Source organism: Ostrea edulis, chromosome 8 (assembly GCF_947568905.1).
Source record: "Ostrea edulis chromosome 8, xbOstEdul1.1, whole genome shotgun sequence".
Taxonomy (NCBI): domain Eukaryota; kingdom Metazoa; phylum Mollusca; class Bivalvia; order Ostreida; family Ostreidae; genus Ostrea; species Ostrea edulis.
Window position 1 is genome coordinate 1,404,031 of NC_079171.1, and position 15,054 is coordinate 1,419,084.

The 15,054-nt window shown below is 36.4% G+C and overlaps 1 protein-coding gene across 1 annotated transcript in view; it reads left to right on the top strand.

Moving 5' to 3' along the window:
• LOC125682852 (uncharacterized) overlaps window positions 1-15,054 on the top strand; it is a 265,876-nt gene that overhangs the window by 37,313 nt on the left and 213,509 nt on the right. The window lies entirely within an intron of this gene.

Below are 15,054 nucleotides of genomic sequence, written 5' to 3' on the forward strand. Positions count from 1 at the left end.
TTCAAGTAAAGATGTTGTTCTATGCTCTTTATATAGTTCTACAACAGATTTACAATGATAGCATTTGGGGTAATGAAGCCACATGTTTATTTTACGGAAAAACAAATTAATAACTAGTTTCTCATGCCAAAAATTTTCAATTTTGATAAAGCAGACTAGTATTTTATATTTCATGAGCCCATCTGAGCTTAAAGCTCAAGTGAGTTCTTAGCTCATGTAAGCTGAAAGCTCAAAAGAGCTATTCTGATCGTCTGTTGTCCGTCGTCTGTCTGTAAACTTTTTACATTTTCGACTTCTTCTCCAGAACTACTGGGTGAATTTCAACCAAACTTGGCCAAAAGTATCCTTGGGTGAAGGGTTTTCAAATTTGTTCAAATGAAGGGCCATGTCTCTTTCAAAGGGGAGACAATCACAAAAATGCAAAAATGGGGTGGAGTCATTCAAAAAGCTTCTCAAGAACCACTGGGCCAGAAAATCTGAGATTTACATTTATATAGTTCTACAACAGATTTACAGTGATAGAGTTTGGGGTAATAAAGCCAAATGTTTATTTTACAAAAGGCCAAAACAAATTGATAACTTGTTTATCATACCAAAAATTTCCAATTTTGAAAAGGCAGACAGGTATTTTATATTTTATGCTTAAAGCTTAAGTGAGTTTTTAGCTCACCTGAGCTGAAAGCTCAAGTAAGCTTTTCTAATCGCCTGTTGTCCATTGTCTGTCTGTAAACTTTTTACATTTTTTACTTCTTCTCCAGAACTACTGGGTCAATTTAAACCAAACTTGGCCAAAAGCATCCTTAGGTGGTTTTCAAGTTCGTTCAAATGAAGGGCCATGTCTCTTTCAAAGGGGAGATAATCACAAAAATGCAAAAAAAGGATGGGGTCATTTAAAAAGCTTCTTCTCAAGAAAAACTGGGCCAAAAAAGCTGACATTTACATGAAAGCTTCCTGACAAAGTGCAGATTCACGTTTGTTCAAATCATGGCCCCCGGAGGTTCAATGGGACCACAATAGGGGATCAAAGTTTTGCATACAAATATATAGGAAAAATCTTCTCAAGAACCACTGAGCCAGAAAAGCTGAGATTTACATGAAAGCTTTCTAACATATTTCAGATTTATGTTTGTTCAAATCATGACTCCCAGGGATAGGATGGGGCGACAAGGGGGATCAAAGTTTTGCGAAAATCTTTTAGAATATTCTTCTCAAAAACTACTGGGCCAGGAAAGTCGAAATTTACAATGAAATCTTCATGACATAGTGCAGATTCAAGTTTGTAAAAGTCATGGCCGCCGAGGGTAGGATGGAGCGACAATAGGGGATCAATTTTTACATACAAGTATATAGGGAAAATCATTATGAATCTTCTGAAAAATCATTGGGCCAGAAAAGTTTACATTCATATGAAAGCTTCCTGACATAGTCCAGATTCAATTTTGAAAAAAAATCTTGGCCCCCAGGAGTAAGTTGGGACCACAATACTGAATAGGGATCAAAGATTTACATGCAAATATATAGGGAACATCTTTAGATATGAGCCAAGGTGACTCAGATGAGCGATGTGGCCCGTGGGTCTCTTGTTCTAATCACCTGTTCACCATTTGTTTGTCTGTAAACTTTTTACATTTTCAACTTCTTCTCCAGAACCACTGAGCAAATTTAACCAAATTTGGCAAAAACATTCTTCGGTTAAGGGCTCTTAAGTTTTTTCAAATGAGGGGTCATCAGAAGATTTGTAAATAACACCACCTTATTTTTGCATTTTTTGTGATTTTCTCCCCTTTGATGGGGACATGACCTAATAGGAAAACATTTCAGGCAGAATACAAACCGAACAATTGGAGCTAGGATCTTACAACCTCGTCCATTCATTTACCATGATCAGAGGAAGATGTCTATTTTTTTTTTTCAAGATCAGAGATCAAAGCAGTTGATAGGACAATATTCTAGACATAATGCAAATCGAACTCTTGGAGCTAGGACTGTCAGACTTGGGAAGCCTACTCTTGGCAAGTGGAGGATGACTTTTATTCTTCAAGTTCAAAGGTCGAGGTTATAGTATCACTTAGTAGGACAACCTTTTAAGCAGGATACAGACTGAAGCACTGGGCTAGGACTATCAAACTTGGTACACCTAATTCCTATGCCAGGCGGAGGATGCCTATTGTTTCTCAAGGTCATGGTCGTAATATCACTAAGTAGAAAAACCATGTTTTCGTGGAATTTGTCTCCCATTCTCCGTTATAAATACAAGTATTGCCTTGACATTTTGTCAAAACATCCCTCGTGGAGAAATGAATAATCAGTTCATATTCAAATTGATTGGTGCACCATCACCTACTTTAAATAGGTCAAATAGCCTTCTGAATGTTTTCTCAGCATGGATACAGATATTGCGCAGAAGGTCTAACGGGCGTATGTTGTACCATTTGTGGTACTCTTCTGACTTAGACACAGACTACTGACAAACAAATGGATGTTACAAAGGTTACAACAGTCTCGTTTAAAGTCAGCATTTTCAAATTCTACGGTTGTTATGATGGTCTAGTTTGCCAATACAACCTACCCTTGGGTCAAGTGCTGTCTAAGGTAGATCAAACCAATTATTAGACCGTTCTTTACACACCGATTTGACCTCTGATTCCTCATTTTATCTGATCGCTATATAGGATTCAAAGAAGGAGTGACTGATCTACGGGATGCTTACACCACCTAGCTAGGTAACCGACCTCACTTCTGGTACATCCAGGGGTCTGGGTTTGCACAACTTTTAATAATGTACTCGTTATAAGAGTTATGAGATTGATCATTGTTCATTATCACCTTTTCATAGGAATATTACTTTAAATTGCTCGAAATTGATTTTTCATTTAATCATTGACTAATTCACTGGGTATTTTTCATTAAGATATATTACAATGTTTAACAACTGCAATGAATTTTACTTCTTTCACGATATTCTATTTCCTGCTTACCCCCTCCCCCGTGCCTCCTTTAAATGTGATCGATTAATTCAGTTTTGGATACTAGATCCCTGCACCGACTCTAAGCTTATCCATAGCTAGCGCACACTAGATCCCTGCACCGAGTCTAAGCTTATTCATAGCAAGAGAATACTAGATCCCTGCACCGAGTTTAAGCTTATCTATAGCTAGAGAATTCTATTTCCCTGCACCAACTCTAAATTTATCATAACTAGCACATACTAGATCCCTGCACCGACTCTAAGCTTATTCAAAGCTAGAGAATACTAGATACCTGCACCGAGTCTAAGCTTATTCACAACTAGCGCATACTAGATCCCTGCACCGACTCTAAGCTTATTCTTAGCTAGATTCCTGCACAGAGTCTATAAGCTTATTCATAGCTAGATAATTCTAGATCCCTGCACCCAATCTACGCTTATTCGTACCTAGTTATTTTTTCTTCGCACAACGATCGGTATTAGAAGTGAAAGTCAAGAGTCATTTCAATTAAAACGATAACCACGGGCATGGTCTGCCTATGATCAATTTTTAATCTGAAAAAGGCTATTAAAGGTATAAGGATGTTACAATTCTTTCAAGTCTCATTTGAAATCATCTATTTGCAAATCCTTTGGTCGATGAAAGGTGAAGATAACGAACAGTGATCAATTTCATATCTCTTACAAACAATACAAAATAGATAGTTGAGCAAACATGGACCCCTGAACACACCAGTATAATGATCTTATTTACATATACAACCTTGAGTCATTAAGTCGAATGTTGTCTGATGTGTTTTACATTGTTAAGGCGTTCTTTAGAGACTGAATTTGACTAGGGTAACTCCGTTTACCTGATCAAGATGTGAATCACAGCAGGTGTAACCGGGTATCAAGGGATGCTTATCCCTCCCTGGTACCTTGTCCTCTGATCTTTCAAGGGTCTTTCTTTTTTACCATATACTCTTAATTTTGTATAAGATACATTCAGACCATAAATAGAAAGACCCGGCCGTCAGACCATAAACTGAGAATAGTCTTAAGCTTATATTTCGAATCCAGCTAACCTATGAAATGTAAAACTTATACGGTACCAATTTTGATGCACCAGATGCGCATTTCGACAAATAATGTCTCTTCAGTGATACTCATCCGACATTTTTGAAATTCCAAATAACAATAAACTTGTAAGGGGTCATCCATAATTGTCAACCCCTCAAAAAGTGTACATCAACCATTTTCAAATTCCCAACAAGAAGATCGACAATCAAGTTTATGAGCAATTTAGTTCAAACAATGAGTTCTTTAATATTGTAACCCCTATTTCGTGTTATGAATGCTATAATGTTTTATAAATGTCCAAATCTTGTGTACGTAATAGATTTTTGTTTTTATAGAAAAAAATAAATAAAGATGTCTCTGTTGTATCTAGTCGTTTTTTTACGATAAAATAAAACCGAACTCCGCGGATACGAAATAAATCCTGAAGAGAAAAAAGAGCGTACGGTAAAATTGTCGATTTTTAAACACCCTTCCCCCGAGCGTGCTTTTTGCACACTTTGGAAAAAGGTTGACAATTAGTATTACCCCTAAGAGCTATTTTAGGTAAAACAATAAACTTCTAAGAGCTGTTTTAGGGGAAAACAGAGTGCCAAAAAGGTGGAGTCAAATTCGTCTAAGGATAAGAGTTATGCATGGGGGAGATAATCCTTTATTTTGAAATGAAGTTTTAAATGATATCACAGCAATCAAATATATCCGTATTTTCAAGCTAGTAACGAAGTACTTAATTTCTGGGCTGTAAAGACCCTCGGGGACTAACAGTCCACAGCAGAGGCCTCGACCCACGAATCATAATGTAAAACTTATACAGTAGCAATTTTGATGCACTAGATGCGTATTTCGACAAATAATATCTCTTTAGTGATGCTCAACCGACATTTTTGAAATCCGAAATAACAATAAACTTGTAAGAGCTATTTTACGTAAACCAATAAACTTGTAAGAGCTATTTTAGGTAAAACAATAAACTTCTAAGAGCTGTTTTAGGGGAAAACAGAGTGCTAAAACGTGGAGTCAAATTCGTCTAAGGATAAGAGCTATGCATGAGGTAAATGCGTTTGAATAACTAAAATTTTCAGCATATGTTTGTAATTGACTTTTTTATCATTAAAACAAATCTGTGATAAATTAATCTTTAAAAGATATATGTAATCGAAATTTTGACTTCAGTCTCTTTCAATTGATGATCTTGAGGTATACCAAACGTTCACCTGAGTCATCATTGATGGCACATAAATGTATCTACAAATTTGAGACACTTACTGAGGCCTGTGACCATACCCTTATCTTGAGTTTGATTCTACAAGCGGGCGGTGCAGTGGGATATGAAATTCTGCCTGTGTACCCGACTATGTCTGAACATCCCAAACACGGCTCTTAGGGTTAAGAATTCATTTTCCTACAGTGAATGGCATAATGGATTCAGGTGAGCGTCAGGACACAGGGATCTTGATATCTGAGAACAGTGCTAACTTAGCAGAAAGAAGTTGATAATGATCTCTGATCCTTGTCACTTCTTAAGAAATGCGTTTCGAAATTGAGACTTGGTGGGATTTGATGAAGGTAAATTGTGAGTTCCAATTTCAGCGCTGGGGTAGGAAACAATTCTATGTACCCGCTATGTGTCACTGCGGGAAAGACACATTAGACACCCCTCTTATATCTATGGAACGTTGAGATTGTTAAAGGAAGAAGAATTGTAGAGTAGACCTATTTATTGATAAAACACCAACATTAGGAAAAGATAATAGAGATGAGAATTGTGATGAGAATTAACAAACAACCGAGTCGTAAATATAATGACATCAAATCATCTCAATCAGGAACTAGATCCATGGACAGAATGGAGTAAAGAAGTTACTTGTAATATTGCTTTCATATGTCACTGACATCAAAGTATAATGAATTAATTGAACTTCGAGCTCGATCAATTTTTCTTTTCCTTTGTTTTATTTTTCGTCTCTGTTTTTTTTCCCCTTCCCTATATTCAACAACAGAATTAATGAGTCAAAAGTTTCGTTCAGCACTCCCGATTCCTTCTTGGTATACGGTATAACTGAAGTACTCTCACTGTTTTGTTTTTTTGCTAACTGAGCGTCATTTTGGTTTTGAAGTACAGCAGGATTATCCGATATAGATCGAGAAAGTCGGAGACCCTCGTCAGATTTTGATCTCATGACGAGAAGTGGTGCTGATGGACTGGTGTGAAGTAATGGGGCTCTCGTCTTTTTCTCACGTCTTGCACAGCTGTGGATTTTTCCAGCCTCATTTTCGTTTCCCGCAAATTTTGAATCAATAGCTTAACATTGACTTTGTTTCCCGAATGCTCTTCTTCCATGGATGAATCATTACTTTTATGTTTGGTTTCACTTTCACTTTTACCAGTGAATTGTTGAGTTCCCTGTTTTTGGTATGTCCCCAGTTGCTCGCGTATTCTAGTAATTCCTGAAGCGGTTATTTGCTCCATATCAGATACTTTTGTCAACGGCACGGCACTTTCATTGGAATTTGAGGTTGATTTTATAGATCCAATATCTTTTTTTTTTCAGAAGATGATGTTACTTCGGCTTGCTTTTCTTTCTTGCTTTTTGGTATTTCTTTCATTTCCCAATACGTGTTTTCAACGACGTCCTCGTCCTTGGAGAGAACTGATATGATCGTATTTCCAAAGTTGTTCGTAGTTTTACAATTTTTGATTTCGTCATCATCGATCTCATCATGCGGATGTTCTACTCTCTTCACAAATACATTCTTAATTCCACTTTACCCAGAAGCTTTGAGACAGGTTTTTTAATCATGTGAGGTGATTTGTTGTTCTTTTTCGTTTGCTTTGAATTTGCATTTTTCTCAAAAACTACTTCGTCGTAATGACAGTCAGCTTTTTCTGACGTCGTGTCTCTATTAGATTCGCTACTCTCTTTAACCCCATCTCCTATGACGTCACAGTACACTGCGTTAGTATGCGATGTGACGTTTGGGAAGTCGATGTTTTTTGGAGCGTAGAGGACTGTCTAATGCGATGTCCTCATAGTAATTTTCGGCTGGTTGATTAAGAGCCAGAGAACTTCTATCATCCATCTCCATTTGCGTTGTAAGCGCCATTGGAAACTTCTGCTCTTCATGCGCGTTAAATCTTATTTGTTCTGTTGATCACCGTTAACAGAGGCATATTCGTCAATCAAGTCGACATAAAGTACATCAGTGTTGTACCTCTTAGAGGCCTTCCGAAAGGACTGTACCGCGTAGTCATAATGCGTCTCCTCCACCACCAAGTCTTTTATTTTAACCTCTGTTTGAAACAAGCTGACAACAAATAGATTTTGCGAAGATCTAATTTCCGGATCCGAATCCATTTGTGTTTGAAATCCACCTGGATGGAATGTACGAATCTGGCCCTTTCGGGCTCACCCCAACACGGAGTTCTACACAACACACGTTTTGGTCAAATCGATTGACTACTTTCCAACGATATGGTAGAGGTGCGCGGGAATCCGCCTTGAAACTTTCCGGGTCCCGTCCTGGGTGCTGTAATGGCTCTAATTGGCTGATATCAAGTACCACGTGACATGTTGACAGATTATTTTATTTGTCCTTGAGTGGAAGAGCACTAAAGGTCACCCACTCGTTCATGCGCAGCTTCCGCCACATACAACACATGTTCGCTGGATATTCTACCTGTAGCTTGGTTGATCTTCGCTCTTTGTCAAGAAAAGTTATGTTTCTGCCGGCATTCTGGTGAAATGAAATACCAGAATTTTCTGGAAGAGGGAAACAAAATTGTAATTCATTTTACGCTATCAATAGATATTCATGTTGTTTACCAGCAAGTTAGCGACACACATTGATGTTGTTTTACTAGTAAGTTATCAATACAACAACGACTATTTTTTATTTGTTATACTTTTCCTCAGAATTCACATTTTATCTGATTACTAGTATTCTCTACACTCATCCTGATCCATTTCTTAGATTTCAGAGAGAGAAAAGTAACGAGGGGGTATCTTGTCCGATTCAGTAGAAAATTTCCATTTTACTGAGAAGGAAACAAATAAGGAAAGCTACGTTTATATCTGATCAGGATATAGGGCTCACAGCGGGTATGACCGGTCGGCAGGGGATGCTTATTACTCCTAGGCACCTGATCCCACCTATGATGTGTCCAGAGGTCCGTGTTTGCCCAACCATCTATTTTGTATTGCTTATAGCAGTTATGAGATTGATCACTGTACGCTATTTTCGAGTTTCATCTAACATAGACACAAAATCAAAATACAACATATATTAACATCTAACAATGTTCACCAGATCTAGCTGATTATATCTAACACAGACAATAAATCAAATCACAACATATATTAACATCTAACAATGTTCACCAGATCTAGCTGATTATATCGGTTGAGCATCACTGCGCAACTACGTTAAGGGTTTCCATAGTCAAATGCATAACAATTGCACCTGTATCTTTACACTTGTTACGGTTAAACACCGAAACGATACTACCCATATGTTGACTGTGACTGAGTTACCGTAAATTCCTCTCATGGTAATTTCCCGTGACGTCACTTAGATATCACGTAACACTCTATTTTTGGAAAACAGCAAGAGGTCCTACTTGTGAACAAAAGTTCAGGTTCATGCGGATAACCAGCTAAATGTTTATTGATATACTCAGAAAAAATAAAAATCCTTAACATGAAAAGTATTGGAAGCAAATACATACTCAAACTAACCATGCTGTAATTCAACAACATATCAACAGTCATCAGCGAATTACCGGGTTTGTCCACATTCTTATATATATCATACCGTTAATATACAAGACAGAAATCGTTCCCCGCACTTTTCAAACGCATAAGTATATCTAGATTATATTTCAGAAAAATTAATTTTTTTTTATAGCAGATGAACTTTGCCACTGTTTCTGTAGTATGAGATACTTTTTGTATATGAGGGAATTTTTAAACGCTTCAGTCCTTCAGATTAGAGGCGATTTCAAGGTCACAATATAATATGTATATCTCCATCGTGCATACTATATATTCAAAATGGAGAATGATTTGATATCATAAAGGAATGATATATATATTATATATTTATTTGACAAGATTTATTTTCACGTATACAGCTTATCACTTGATAACAGTTGTAAATAACGACAAAATATTATGACACTTTCCCCGCGATATAACTATCAGAACATGTACGCTGTGACGTACTTTTTCATTGTGACGTCATATGGTGCGAAGTGCACAGAGGTACATTTATAACAACACTGTGGTTTTTCTCGGATAGCCTTAACTCAGCTGCGTGTCGAAATGCACACCCGGTGCATCAAAACTCGTGCCGTATAAGTTTTGCATCTAACACAGCAATAAATCAAATTACAACATATATTAACATCTAACAATGTTGACCAGATCTAGCTGATTATATCTAACACAGACAATAAATCAAATTACAACATATATTAACATCTAACAACGTTCACCAGATCTAGCTGATTATATCTAACACAGACAATAAATCAAATTACAACATATACCAACATCCACCTACGTTCCCCATATCTAGCTAGATGAAATATTAAAATGTGAGAACACCTTCACTGAGAATAGTAGAGCTCCTGCGGTGGCCTAGATGTTAGAGCGTTCGAATCCCGACCGCGACAGACCTAAGTACTCAAAACAGGTAGTGGCAGTTTCATTGCCAAACGCTCAGCATCGGTTATAAGTGTCACGGCTCCTCGGAGATGACCCTAAAAATGGATGTCCCGTGCCACAGTGAGTTTAGCACGCTAAAGAACCGTCACTGCTCAATGGCCGTTAACCCCGAGCAAACGCCCAAATAATGAAGCCCTTTACCGATCTCGGTGACGTCTCCATATGAGTGAAAAATTATAACAATAATTCAATCCTGTCTTTTCACCTCTCATTATAACGGTACATTTACATAGATAATTTTGATAGGGAATTCTTGTCATTGTTTAGTTTGAGAGCAGTATTGATACGGTCTCAACAGAGATATATCGTGTATTACAAACAACTAGAGAAATATTCTGGCGAATGCCCAGTGTTTGTTATGTATTACGAAACTACTTGACATATTCTGGCGAATGTCCAATGTTTGTGAGGTTCTCCATACAGCTGTATTAGGGGAACAGTTGAGCTACATCTTGTCAGAGACGTCTGGTCAGACTGTATAGATAATCAAATGATTTTGATAGCCTTTGGTGTGTCCAGGGGTCCGTGTTTCTCCAACTATCAATTTTGTATTGCTTGTAGGAGTTATGAGATTGATCACTGTTCGTTATCTTCACCTTGTCAACATAATAACCCCATACATTGTTGATTTAAACATACATTATGACCCAATAATAACCCGTTAAAGCTCCTCAATCTAGGGACACAGACAGCGGGTGTCTATTTCATAGTGTTACACGTTTGTGATACTTAAATCTGCTCTTTGATCATGCGATATAGGATCCACCGCTCTCGTCTTCTTATCAACGGAATATTGAATTCTCTCTACAGAGATATATTCCAGTATGCAGTTTGCATTTTATCTCATATCATATTTGATACAAGTGGGTTACAATCGTGTAGTGAAAGACAATTCAACGTAGATGTGCAATTGTCATATAGCAGGTGTGTTTAAAAATAGGATGGTTTTGTTACCGTTAATCGGTCAATACAATAATGCCACCTGCGTAGGTGGTTTAAAGACATTTAATAAAACACACATAATATTAAACCCCCCGACTGCATTCATGCACTCTAAAATTAGAAAAGGCATGTGTGTTGTCACTATGATACGCTTTAGTTAATAACTATGTAAGTTGAAGTGCTGTCAATATGATACGGTTTAGTTCATACCTATGTAAGTTCAGGTGACCCGGGCTCCAACGCCAGTTCACAGTGAAGCGGTTGAGAGTTACTCCCCTTTGCAGTATTTTGTAAATCAAGAAATCATTGTATATAATTTAATTAACGTGTTAATTGATTAAAAGAAATTACAAGAATGAATGTTGTATGTATATAAATAAGATGAAAATGAATGCTTGGTTCAGATGAGCAAAGTAAGCTCAAAAATCGGATTCTTGCTTATAGAAAATTATGCTTATTGACGTAAAGATTATTTATGTAGGAAAATGGCCGGGTGCATTTGACGTGTTCAACTTGCATGACGACGAATTATTGTCAGGCTTAAGTACAAAATAGAGACCATAGTCGTGAGAGTCAGAACTAGTGTAAGTAGTTATCATAGTTATACTACTGTTTGACAAGTGGCAAGTGACCAAGTGATCACAGAGAGCCAAGTTGACCACGGGTCGTGTGGCTATACTAGAGTTTGCATAAGCCAAGTGGCAAGTGCGGGTGACCAAGTGGCAAGCTACCAAGTGGCAAGTGCGGGTGACCAAGTGGCAAGCTGCCAAGTGGTGTGAGTAAGCCAAGTGGCAATCTGCCAAGTTGTGTGAGTAAGCCAAGTGGCAAGCTGCCAAGTTGTGTGAGTAGCCAAGAGGCAGCACCTTGATTAAAATAGGCATAAGTAATTTCCCTTTGTTAATTATAGCATTAGGCAAGTGACACAAGCATATCTGTATATTTGAATTTGTTTTACACTACACAAGTGTCCATTATCTGTATATTTTGCATTCGTTGTTATCCTTATAAGACTTGGACAAACCAAGTACGATCCCAAGGAGATCGCTCGGGTCTCGCACGTTACAATAGTAATATAAAATCGTGTGTACCCCGTGAGGGCGAAGTAGACCACTTAATATTAACCGTGCGTTATCTTTGTTAGATATATTAGCCGTGCGTTATCTTTGTTAGATATATTAGCCGTGCATTATCTTTGTTAGATATATTAACCGTGCGTTATCTTTGTTAGATATATTAGCCGTGCATTATCTTTGTTAGATATATTAACCGTGTGTTCTCTTTGTTAGATATATTAGCCGTGCGTCGTCTTTGTTAGATATATTAGTCGTGCGTTATCTTTGTTAGATATATTAGCCGTGCGTTCTCTTTGTTAGATATATTAGCCCTGCGATGTCTTTGTTAGATATGTTAGCCGTGCATTATCTTTGTTAGATATATTAGCCGTGCATTGTCTTTGTTAGATATATTAGCCGTGCGTTGTCTTTGTTAGATATATTAGTCGTGTGTTATCTTTGTTAGATATATTAGCCATGTGTTATCTTTGTTAGGTATATTAGCCGTGCGTTATCTTTGTTAGGTATATTAGTCGTGCGTTAAATATATTAGCCGTGTGTTATCTTTGTTAGATATATTAGCCGTGCGTTATCTTTGTTAAATATATTAGCCGTGTGTTATCTTTGTTAGATATATTAGCCATGCGTTATCTTCGTTAGATATATTAGCCGTGTGTTATCTTTGTTAGATATATTAGCCATGCGTTATCTTCGTTAGATATATTAGCCGTGCATTATCTTTGTTAGATATATTAGCCATGCGTTATCTTTGTTAGGTATATTAGCTGTGTGTTATCTTTGTTAGGTATATTAGCCGTGCGTTATCTTTGTTAGATATATTAGCCGTGCGTTATCTTTGTTAGATATATTAGCCGTGCGTTATATTTGTTAGGTATATTAGCCGTGTGTTATCTTTGTTTGGTATATTAGCCGTGCCTTATCTTTGTTAGATATACTGGTGACGGATCTTGCTGCGCATACCAGTGGCGGATCTAAAAGGGGAGTCACCGTCAATGTGTAATGCTAATCTATGTAGACATACAGGTATTAAGGAGATATATTCTGTCCCCTACATTTCTATCACGTGAAATTAGATGTCAAGAAATACCAAGTTCATTTGAGAAAAAAGTGATTCATTATCATTAATTTCATTTCACCATTGATTTTTTTTCTGTTTTCCTTTATTATATACACATTTTTAACCTTCTATTCACTCGTCCAATAAAAGTTTTAAAATAACCAAAAAAGTGATTGTGGGTATGCATTTATTTTTTTTTTGTACGGTATTGAGATATGATAAACATGTTTTTAGCACTAGAATGAAAATATTGTAATAGATCGCCCTGCTGAATATCGATAAGATGTAGGGATAGATTTACCGAGATAAAGAGGATGTCACGTGACAATTAGTTCATTATTCAGGTCTGACTTGTTCCAATCTATTATTGTCCGTCATAATCCTCCGGGAGGAGATTGTCAGGAATGTCAGTCAGTGTGTTAAAATTTATAAATATAGGACTGTCAGTCAGTGTGTTAAAAATTACAAATATAGGACTGTCAGTCAGTGTGATAAAATTTATAAATATAGTACTGTCAGTCAATGTTTAAAATTTACAAATATAGTACTGTCAGTCAATGTTTAAAATTTACAAATATAGTACTGTCAGTCAATGTTTAAAATTTACAAATATAGTACTGTCAGTCAATGTTTAAAATTTACAAATATAGTACTGTCAGTCAATGTTTAAAATTTACAAATATAGTACTGTCAGTCAATGTTTAAATTTATAAATATAGTACTGTCAGTCAATGTGTTAAAATTTACAAATATAGCACTGTTAGTCATTGTATTAAAACCTACAAATATAGTACTGTTAGTCAATGTGTTAAAATTTACAAATATAGCACTGTTAGTCATTGTGTTAAAATCTACAAATATAGTACTGTTAGTCATTGTGTTGAAATCTACAAATATAGTACTGTTAGTCATTGTGTTAAAATCTACAAATATAGTACTGTTAATCATTGTGTTAAAATCTACAAATGTAGCACTGCCAGTCATTGTATTAAAATCTACAAATATAGCACTGCCAGTCATTGTATTAAAATCTACAAATATAGCACTGCCAGTCATTGTATTAAAATCTACAAATATAACACTGCCAGTCATTGTATTAAAATCTACAAATATAGCATTGTTAGTCATTGTGTTAAAATCTACAAATATAGCATTGTTAGTCATTGTGTTAAAACCTACAAATATAGCACTGTCAGTCAATGTGATAAAACCTACAAATATAGTACTGTTAGTCATTGTGTTAAAATCTACAAATATAGCACTGTTAATCATTGTGTTAAAACTTCTAGATATAGTAGTGTCAGTAGTTTAATAATGCAATTTTTGTTCGGGTTGGTACAATTCGTTGATACACCTGTCCAAGGGGCATGTGTTGAAAACATTTACCTGATCCGGATATAGGGCTCACGGCGGGTGTGACCGGTCGAAAAGGGATGATTACTCCTCCTAGGCACCTAATTCCAACCCGTGTGTGTGTCCAGGGCTCCGTGTTTGTCCAACTATCTATTTTGTATTGCTTATAGGAGTTATGAGATTGATCACTGTTCGTTATATTCGCCTTTCATTGATAAAGACTGTTAAACGTATCCTATTATTCTTAAACACCTGCCCTTAAATGAGAATGCATTCAATAATTATTTGATCAAAAAGATTCTTGTAATTTTATCACAACCTTCTGAAAGTTTTACACAAATATCTATAACACAAGAGCTACCCCACACTCTGTTTTTCCCTATAATAGCTCTTAGGGCCTACACGTTTACTGTTGTTTGCTCTTAGGGCCTACACGTTTACTGTTATTTCGGATTTCAAAATTTTTGAGCATCACTGAAGAGACATTATTTGTCGAAATGCGCATCTGGTGCATCAAAATTGGTACCGTATAAGTTTTACATCACATAGGTATGTAATACCATACAATGTGTAATAGTTTCTTTATTCCACGATGAAGTACTGAGTTTACAGTGCTCCCTATAATATACAACAAGACGCCATTACAATCTTCCGAGTACAAGTCAATAGCATTCTGATTAATCCCCAAATAATTCTGTACATCTGTAATGTTACAAGCTACTATCAATACCTCCAACACAATTAATACAACTATCTTATGTATATCACCATTACACAAATGTTAAAATCTTGTACACAGCACTTCCATCAAAGTACACAAAAGCAATATACATCTGTAATGTTACAAGTTACTATCAATACCTCCAACACAATTAA